Raw genomic sequence first — 11,514 nt, forward strand, 5'->3', positions numbered from 1 at the left:
GTTTGAGATGAAATGTCATATTAATTGTTACAAAAGCCTTAACCATTATGTGAACCACTGCAACATTCACCGCCTATAAAAATCCCACATCTTCCTCTTTTCATTTTCTTGTTTCCTTTGCTTTTCCTCCCTTTCCTCTCCTCTCAAATTGACTTAAGAGTGTTGGCAATTTTTTTTATCTTATTTTATTTATTTTCTTTATTTTTATTTCATTATTAATATTTAATTCATATAATTTTTAATTTCATCTAATTTATTTTTTACTATTTGATATCTTTACTAATAATTTTTTCTTCCTTTTTTCAGGTTTCTCCAACTACTCAATAACCTAAATATATTTTTCTCACGTTTTAATTTGTAACAATAACAAAAATTTAATAAAATATATTTATCTACAAATAATTTAAATAATACCGGTTAAATAATATAATAAAAATAAAATATTTTATAAAATTATGTATTCAATTAAATATAATTAATTATATTTAATAAAAAATACATCATATTAAATAATAAATATTCAAAATAAATTATAAATGTAATATTAAAAATAAATATGAATTTTTAATGAAAATATAATAATAAAAAATTAAATTTTGAATGTTTAAAAAAATAGGACATTCAAAATTGGTTATTTTTTTTAATAATTGTGGATTTTTGTAACAGTTCTAATGAACCACCACCATCATCGGTAGAGTTTTCAAAATTTTCACATATCCTAGTGGTTCTATAAATTGCTACCAAATTCACATCAAAATTTTTAAACCGGTGAATAAACTTTTGGGGTAGATTTTGTTATAGTGTGGAAGTACCAGTTCGTTGACTTGCTACATAGATTGCAATGTTTTAATTACATGGATAACGATTTGGAAAACCACTATTATACACCTTGTTACATTTGATATAATAGTAGGTTGGCAAAATGATACTAACAACATTCAGAGCAATTTAAACCACGATTATAGTGCCTCCAAAACTGCTACTAAATACTTTTTTTCCTGTAGTGAAAAGATGGAGTACCTACTTAGATCCTATGTAATTGATTTTAGACATCAAAACCTTGATTTTGTGAAAATACATCCAAACATTCTTGTTACATGCTTAAATCAATTATGAATTTAAAATCATGTTTTTATAAAGGATTAAGATTCAATTTTATCACTGATTATTTTCGAGAGCTCTGGGCACTCTTAAACTCTTAAATGAGACAATTTTTTTTGGAATATTTTTTTAGAGGAGCAAAATTGCCTTTTTATTTGTGCGCCATTTATTCCTTCATTTTTTGCTTGTGTCATGGCATGTGGGGCTAAAACTTGACAAATCGTAATCAAACCCTCTTTTGACCTAACCACATGAAAAATCTAAAGCAATCATTCACCTTCTCCCTCCATTCAATTCCAATCCAAGCATATCATCAGTAGAGAAATCTAATCCAAGCATATCATCATATGGAAAAATTCCCAAATCCTATGTGACTAAAACAAGATAAGAAATAAACAAACCAAGCTGCAAAGTGAAAACTAGAAATCTCAATGCCACAATTTCAAAATTTACAAAGCTTCTCTTGACATTTGTAATAACTCGTAGAAGAACACACATTTGAATCTACATCAATTGACAACCTTTTGTTGGTTGCAAACCCTCCTTCTAAATCTACACTGGTGCAAAAATACCTATTTTCGCTACTGTTACAAATGCACTTTCGTCACTATGTCTGAAGAGTAGTAGAACTAAGTGTAATAGTAAAAAATAATTTTTGCTACTAGTGAAATTACAACAGAAGTGATAATTGTATTCATTTTGGCATCTAGTTTGACAAGGAACAAAAGCCGTGATGCATTCGATACTATATTACAAAGTTTGTTTTATTAAAGTACTAAACTCCATAATACGCATTATGGAGTCTGTTATGGCCATAACAAACTCCATAATGCATATTCTAGGCACATTATAGCATCTGTTATGGCCATAATAGGCTCCATAATGCGTATTCTAGGCACATTATGGTGTTTGTTATACCATAATAGACTCCATAATTCTATTTTCTTTTACAAAAAAAAAATGATTAAATATTTACATAAACCAACCTTTATTTAAAACCCTACAATTTTATAGTATCTAATTCTAATTACAACACATCTAAAGATCAACAATATAAAATTTATACAAGAATGACTATACACCTATAAAAATCTAACAAATTCTAAGTCTTATAACTAAACATTATGAACATGTCTTGAAGCATGGGGGGATTGAGAAGGTCTCGAGGACTTTGTATGCTACATATTATGTAGTGTAAACTTAGCATGGAGGCAATTCTATAAGTGTAATTTTTTTCCACTTTTGGTTCTTAAAACTCCACATGATGTAAATTACAAACCCATACATCAGTCACAAGCCAAATACAGAAGAAAAGAATAAGGTAATGAAGAAACAAGATTACTAGTTTAACCAAACTTAAAAGGGCATCATTATCAAGTAATAAATGACTTTACTAAAACAAGAAAACAATTTAAATTTATCTATTATTGTTGGCTCGCAAAACTTCCAGTTTTGTCAAATGGCCTATTTCATTAGGTAGGTTACGCAACTTATTACATGCAGCTCCTTTAAAGAAAATAGAGATCCCAGTGCAGGTGGCAAAGTTGTCAAATTGAAAAAAAAGCATGTTCATCGAGCAAATTATGTCAAGGACATCATTAATAATCTCTAAGGAACTTGATTTAGCACAAGAATCTAGCAAGCAAAATTGTTGGAAGTACTCATTGAACTATGTTTTAAAGATAACATAATAAATAGAAGTAATATTAGTCAAAGAACCTAAACTAAGAGAACAGTCCAAAACATAAATCAAGTGACTCCAAGCAATTCTGAAATTGATCCCACAGGAAAATATTAGTAAGTCTACTTCCTCCTCTTTACCTTGTTATCTTTGGACAGATGACCAACTACAACACATGAGAGATTATTTGATTGAATGAAAATATATTCAATTTGTGCTTCAAGCTAAATACACCAATATATGAATGATATTATTTACAATTTCAACATCAACGAAGTACATGCATTGCTATTAATTAACTTGATATTTCAATAGAGGTACACCAAGACAAAAACACCCTGAAATCATAAATGACAAGAATTACTCGGTGGTTTTGGTTCTGGTTCAGTGATAACACCGTTAGGTGCTTCATAATTGTTAATCCTTACTAGTTCATGGATTCATCCAGTAGCTCATTTACATTAAGGAATAGTTTCTACAACATTAGGAATGTGGCAAGTTGTGTCAAATACGGCTTCACTAAAAATTTCCATATGTTGGTGAGGGTAACAAGACTATAAAGAAATAGAAAAGTTCAGCTTACCTCCAAGCTAATAAGACATTCAATTTTTACAGGCACACTTTGAATTGAGTTGTTACTGTAATCTAGAACTCTTCTAGAAGACCCACATGACCACACTTCATTGGGCATGGCCTACTTAAATTACAATTTGTATGAAAATAAAAGGACACTCCATAACAAAATTGGAAAGTAATAATAATAATAATAACAAACAAGAAATATAATCTTCTTCCCCCTTTTTCCTTTGCCATCATACTTCTTCCTTCCTTCCTCACCTTTCTTTATTTACTAAAATTGAGCAGTTTCTCATGGGCTCATGGCTAACAACATATACAATAATGATTAACTCTAAATAGATTAATCAACACTATCATTGACCTTTCGGCAATGGCTTACATAACAAACTTCCACCCCTAGCTATTTCCAACTTGGGGCCTAATGTGTTCATTCCATTTTCACATCCTTTTAATTCATAACGTCAGGAAAAACTAAAGGTTAAGGGTGTGTTTGGTTTTTCATTTGATAAATGCCAATTTGTCAAATGTTTATCTGATAAAAGTCAATTATTATAATAAAATTTATGTTTGAATATATTATTTTAAAATTTAATTTACCAAACTAGAAGTTATTTGGATTAATGATAATTTGTACTTTTGAATGTACAATAATAATAAAAAATTAATTTATGATGATTTGTAATTTTTATTATACAAGTATAATATGTCATAAATGTTTAAAATACAAGGGTAGCATGATTAATTACAAAATTAGATGCACATTTATTCTCCTCTTTAAATGCTCCCAACCTTCATCTGCATTTGAAATTCAACTTGGAGTTGCTTTTGAAAATCCACTCCTACACCACATTAAGAAGTACTTTTTAAAAGCACATTTTCCAACTCATGTGGTATCCAAATAGTTTCATGCATCTCAAATGCTCGAATGTGCTTTCTAGATGCCAGATGTGATTTATTCAAACAAGCACTAAGTCTTACTATAATGGTTGCCAAACTTAAATTCAATTTTAACTATATCCAGCATATATAGAGCTTGTCAAAATTGAAAGTAAACTGTATAAGGCCACGTGTTAATTTTAAGACTTCAAATATAGTTAAAGAAATCATGCAATGCTTTTATAATTTGGCCATTGTTCTTGCTTACTTGCAATGTCAAAGTTTTATACTGGCAATAGATCAAATCCCTTAAAAAGGAGAAACATTAATTTTACCCTATACTTTGCTCAGGTTTTGATATAAGTCCCTACACTTTTTTAGCAGTGTTATAAGTTCCTGTACTTTTCTCCATTTGCAATATTGATCCCAACATTTTTAGACAGACATTGATGCAGCACAAACGATATTAATAATAGTGACATATCAATCAACATCGTTAATTTTGTACTTACACAAATAATGACACGAATTTTTTAATAAGCAAAAATATGAAAAAGCATATATAAGATGAAATAAAAAGACTAACCTAGACTCTTAAATGATAAGCAAAATGCACAAATAAAAAATGACCAAGACCCTTGTTTTCTAGGGCACAAAAGAGTTCAAATCAACTTTTTTATTTCCCTTTTTATTTCACTTGATGTAGGTTTTTTTTTTAATTTATGATTATTAAACATTCATATCAACATCAGTTTGACATGTAAGTATAAAATTAACAGTGTTAATTAATCATGTTTGACATATAAGTATAAAATTAACTATGTTAATTAACATGTCAACATTATTAATACTGCTTGTATCACGTTAATGTCTTTCTAAAAATGTAGGGACCAATGTTGAAAGCAAAAAAAAAGTACAAGGATTGACTTAAAACATGAAAAAAAAATTACAAGAACTATGCCAAACTGGAGCAAAGTGTAAAAACTAAAAATAGTGTTTTTCCTATAAAAACCAATTTGTCATTAACTAGATTGTTTGGAAAACCTTTGAAACGAACATTTAACAAACCATCAATAGTTTGTTACCTTTAAGTTACATTCAGGCAATGTTATAACTCCAGTAGCAGCCCATTGTTCCAATCTACTCTTAACAAGGAGTTTCTTTATGTCACTGCTCAAGCTTGGGTAGTTATCTCTCCTGGTCCCGGGTACAGCCTCGACTTTTTTTCAAGACCGGACCATCCTATGCAAAGAAATTAGATTAAATAAATTGCTGAAGTTTTGAAGGGTGTAAACTGCATTAGTTTTTAGTGGAATGTAAATGAAAAGTAATCTTTTAATAGTGCTTCTACAATTATAATTTCTTAACTAGCTTGATTATTAGTATATAACTAGGTTGTCATTTAAATTTTCAATTTTAAAAAAGACCCCCTTAAGAAAAAGAACTAAAAGAAATATGAGTCTACTAAATACCATTTAATATAAACCCTAGGAAGCCACAAGCATAATCTTGAAGCCATTTGTCACTTCAGATGCCTTTAGCGTCAGAGAATCCCCCAAAACTCTTCTTGATAGAACACCTAATCATCGATGCATAAATAGAGATAAAAAATTTAAAGAAAGAAGTCTATAAATTAAACCTTTAAAAATGAGTTGTTGGCCTCGAGGTAGGGCATTAGTGGGCAGCAGGATAAGAGACTTGAGGTCATTGACACTAAATGGTTGAGTGGGGCGAGATTGAGATGGAGATCAACATAAATGCATTAATTTTTTTAAAAGCTGACAGAGAAGCTGGAACTCACAACCTCTATCAACATGAAGTAGCTCGCATATAGAGTCAGGAATAAAGGTCGGGTTTAAAGGCCTTGTTTAAATAAAAATTTAGGCTTTAAAAATTAAATTTTTTTAAAGTAATCAAGCTTGGGAGCCTAACCCTATGAAAAAGGCCTCGGGCTCGGGCAACCCTTTAAACCCTAATAAGTCAACTTATCTTACACACACACACACACATAAATCCATGTATTTGATTAATGATAACACAATTTGATTAATATTTATCATAGATGATGATAAAGAGGTTGTAGAGATATATAATTGATATTAAATATTCACCTTCATCTTTAACAAGTGAACCTACATCTAAAGGATCTAATATTTTAATGTTAAACGATGACGATGAGGATTTAGATTTACATTAATGAAAATTTTATATCTTCAACTTAAATTTTAAATTTTAAATTTTTGTCAAATTTTATGTTAAATTTTTTGTGAGATTTTAATTTATTTTATGTTAAATTTTAGAATATTCTATTTAAATTAAAATGTTTGATTTCTTTTTCAAAAAGAAGACTTAAGGGCCTGGATCTGAGCCCTATGAATAAGGGCTGGGCCTTAAAATTAGGTCAAATTTTATGTAATCTTGTTTTAAAGCTTAAGCCTTTAAGGGTAGAGCCCATAAGGGTTGGGCCCACCCTAATTCTCACCTCTCCTCACATATATGGTGTTTGATGCACAACCCATTTCTATTTTTATTTGTGATAGAAATTATCAATTTTTACTTATTTTTTATACAAACAAAATCACATATTTCAATAAGTATTTATTATATATTTTTTAAATCACCCATCATAATTTATATTAATAAAAAATAATTCATGCATGCTTATATTGATTAACATAAGACATTTTAATTTAATTTTTTATTTTTAGATACAATTATTATGGTTAATTAACTTTTTTGAACTATATGATACATTGTTTTCTCTTACATACAAAAATGGAGGGAGTACATTTAGAATCAGACTTTTAATGATATCTACTAAATGAGTATTTTTAATTATTTTATTTGTAAGAATATAAATGGTGTCTTTAAATTTTTTTCATTAGATATTTAAATTTTGAATAATATATATCACTTCTATAAAAGTTTCAATTATATTTAATTTTAAATTATACACATATGATTTCATATTTAAATCTTTTAATAATTAATTTACATTTTTAATAAATAATATCTAAATTTTTTAAGTATTTATAACTTTATATTTTTAATAATATATATTTTAAAAATATTATTTTATTATTTTATTTTTCATTAAATATTTTGTTTGTATATGATTAATTGAAGAAGGTGGAAGACGCAAGCTGAGGGAATTAGTGAGAGCCATTTATGGGAACAGAATCCATAATTAATTGGGCCAATTATGGAGTCTGTTAGTGTGGTAGCATTTAAAATTAATATAAAAATAATTTTAAAATTTATTGAATTATATATTTATCATCCAAAATATTTATTGTTACATATTCCTTCCATTTTAAATTATAGAGCACTTTTAAAGTAATTTTTTTACTCTAAAATATAAGACATTTGAATAAATTAAGGTTTCATTAAATGTATCAATTTTAATATTACCCATTCTCTCTCTATGATTAATTTCCTTCATTTCTATTTTAAATATAATAAATGATGAGTATTTTAAAAAGTTTATATTTTTATTTTATAAGGTTATTAAGTATACTTAATGAGATTTATTGGTATGTAAGATTTTGACTAAAAGTATAATATAATTTGGGATGGAGGGAGTATTTTATTTGTAATAATAAAAATGATGTATTCAAAATTTTCTAGCTACTTTAAATTTAAAAATAAATAAATGTAATTTTTATTAAATGAATTAAAATTTAATTTAAATTTTTTAGACAATTAAATGAGCTGAGAACAAAATATGAGCTTCGGTGCACTATATTATCAAATGTTTTCTTTAATGAGACAATTAGGGGCTAGAGCTATGGGGTTTTGGAGGGTTTGCGGGCACATTTTCGGAGTTTGGTGCTTGAAACACCAGAGGCCAAAATATTAAAGCATCATTTATGGTGTCTGGTTTTCCACCACCAGACTCCATAATTGAACATCGTGGAGTTTGGTCTGTTTACTGTTTACTGACCATGCTCCATAATAAATTAATATTTTAATTATACAATTTATTCATAATTTATCAATAATACATGATAATAATTTTTACTGATGATTTTTATTGATAAATTTTTAGTTACTAATAATTTATTAATAATAAAACATAATGGCTATATAAAACATTTTAAAATTTTAATTATATTGTGACCAAATGATTTTTAAACTTTATTTATGTGTTTCAAATGATAAAATATGGAAATGAATGTGCGGGGGAGCTAATTTTGGAGAGTTGCAAGTCTCGGAGGAAAATTGAGGAAGCTGATTTTGGAGGAAAATGTAAGATTTGAAACTCGTGTCCAATTAATACATGCACTGTGCCTTCTAGTTCATTTCACACCAGAAGCCATAATCCATTACTATTAAAAATAAAAAATAAAAAAAGCAGAGAGAACGCTCATTATGGCTTCTGGTCCATTTCACATTAGAAGCCATAATTCATGGCTACAAACCCCAAAAACAAAAAAATCAAAGAAAAGAAAAGAAAGAAATAAAGAAACAAGGACATGCTTTAAGGCTTATGTTCCGTTTTACACCAAAAGCCATAATAACTAACTTTTCTCTCATATTTGTTTAAGTGCCACTGAATCTATTACTACTTCTATTATTTACATAAATGAAGCCATAATTATTTAGTTAAAATACCATCTTACACTAATGCCGATATGATGAAAGGATATGATTTTCTTGGAGTATGAGAAGCAGGAACATCGCTCCTGAACAAATTAGAGTGAGAAGAAGAACGAAGTTCGATTGGACAAGATTCGCTGTGAATGGCATAAATGAGCGAATGAAGTGAATAAACCTGGTCGGACCCAAACAATGATGGTGAGCCCAACAATAATGGTTCCTCTTCCTTCCCCTTGGACATCACAAGTCAAAGAGGGATCCCATACTACAGCGCAGAACGGGAGACTAATGACACACTAACAGAAGAGCAATTTTACTCCTCCAAAAAATAGTTCAAAAGAAAAATTTCTCACTTAAAAGTTAAAAGTACTTAGCACTTTTTTAAATTAAGTATAAGGATAAAATTAAACCTTAATCTTTTATGAAAATATTCAAACATTTATTATACATGCTAAAATTAAGTATAAACCCAAAATCTTAGTTTTCTTAAAAAATTTCAAACACCCTTACACACAATCAAAATTAATTATGAACCAAAAAAATATTATTTTTAGAATAATTATATGATTCTTGACAAATTTTTAGAAAAGTATAGTTAAAATGCTTAATTATAAAGAAGGCAATGATAACTTATGAAATAACTGTAATTTTGAGTTCATGACTAATTTTGGCACGTGTAAGAATGTTTGAATGTTTTAACAAAAACATAATTTTAAGTTTGTAATTAATTTTGACATGATCATGATTTTAAATTTATAATTGATTTTAATATATAATAGGATGTTTGAATATATTTTTATAAAATCACAGTTTGACCTAATTTTTACTTATTATTTTCAACCTTACTTTTAAATTTTGCTTAAAATAAATATTATTGTTCAATTTTATAAATCAATTATATATCACAAAATTAATTATATTTAAAAGCAATCATATTAATTAATTTTTTATAATTAAATTTTTTTTTGGCAAATCTATCTAAATGGGTCCGGAGTATTCGAGTATATAATAATCGATTTCGGATCCACCAGGAGGTTAAAAGTACAATGCGGAAGGGTGGAAGAAACAAATTCAAACTCAAATTCCTATTGAAAGCAAACTTTTTGAGCTTGGGCTCGTCATTTTGGCGCGGATAGATAATTTGCGCTTGCAGTGCTGGTCTTTTATCTTTATCTTGACATTTGTCTCGCTACAAGTGGGAGCCTCGCTTTTATTGTACATGATGTAATTAATACGAAAATTAAGTTTGACTTAGGCGGACCGCATGTGAGGTTGGGCTGATGGACGCAGATTTTGTTTAAGGATCAGGAAGAAGGTCCCATTTTGGCCCAACTTCAGCCCTCCAATCATAACTGGGCCGAATCACTATGCGGGTCAGAACCATTAGAAATTTTGGATGAATGTGCAGGCCCAATCGCCACGTACCTTTGCCCCGGAAAATAAATAAAGTGATTTTATGGCTGAAAAAGACTATTCTGTGTGGCCTGAGCTTAGCATAATTAACGACGACCTTTGGAGGAAGAGAAACAGTCACGGGGCAGTATACAGTTATCATTTAGATTTGCAAAAGCAGGGGACGTTTCTGATAAGAAATGGTGGGTCCAATGCTCCACGCAAAAGTGCTTCTTCCGAAATGGAAAACTTCAACTGTGGCATAGAATCACAGTAGTGCAGCTTATGATATCTAGTTTGCTGTCTGGACGTATTAGTGAAATAAATGTAGATGATTACATGACATGTTTTTTAAAAATGTGCAAAAAAAAAATATTTTTATTCTTTAAAACGTATATCGTAATTTATTAATTAAATACGGCGAATTTATCCGTATTCATTCTCACTGGTTCATAGATTTGGAACACTTCCAAGGTCGTGTCTGTATCCCCAGTGGGACACGGCTATCATGATAACTTCAACGTCTAACAGTAAGTCAACCCAATCAAATAGCCTCCTAGGATACACCTCTCTAGCCCGTCCCTTAACTCTCATGGTTTAAAAAATGTCAAAAAAAGAAAGACTGAGATATTCCTGAAAATTTAGGTCATAAAATATGAAAATAATGAAGTGGCCTGCCAGTTCATTGATGATGATGGGACTGGGAAATGTGGAGTCATGATCAACCAAAGTTAAGATTTTTCTGTGATTTTCTTTATACGAAGGAGGCGTAAATGCGACGAGATTTTTTTCCATACAAACCGTATATAACACATGACAATTTCAGTATGCAAGTATCACGTATATCAAGGAAATTTATTTTTTAAAAATTAGCCTCTTTTTTAAGTTTTATCTTACCCACAAATGTTCATGTGTAAGTATTCTTCACATATTAACTTCAAGGAGAAAAATAAAAAGATTTTTTTAAACTACAGAATATCTCATATTTTACATCAACAATAACACGTAGAAAATATCTTTAGATAAGAGAAAGTAGTTAACAAGAGCATGTAGTGGGAATTATGTGGTGTCGGCAGGCACATGCTGAAACTCACATGTCATCACATCCGTCATGCTTTGCAAAGCAATGCCCCCCTCCTCCTCCCTCTTTATTTTTATTCTTCGTTTTCTTTCTTTTTTTTTTTTTGGCCTCTCCCCTTTTAGTTTTGCAGTAATCTGTTTTTTTAATATTTTTTATTGTTTTACGGATGCCCTATTAACCAGTTGTCTTCATCTGCAAGCACTTT

At 29.2% G+C, this 11,514-nt stretch overlaps 1 pseudogene; it reads right to left on the minus strand.

The window, feature by feature from the left end:
• Positions 1 to 2,518: 2,518 nt before the first annotated feature.
• Positions 2,519 to 5,992, minus strand: LOC129302783 (LRR repeats and ubiquitin-like domain-containing protein At2g30105; annotated as a pseudogene).
• Between the last annotated feature and the right edge of the window lie 5,522 nt (positions 5,993 to 11,514).

This window comes from Prosopis cineraria, unplaced genomic scaffold (assembly GCF_029017545.1).
Source record: "Prosopis cineraria cultivar Desert tree isolate PC_DT_omini unplaced genomic scaffold, ASM2901754v1 PC1, whole genome shotgun sequence".
Lineage (NCBI taxonomy): Eukaryota > Viridiplantae > Streptophyta > Magnoliopsida > Fabales > Fabaceae > Prosopis > Prosopis cineraria.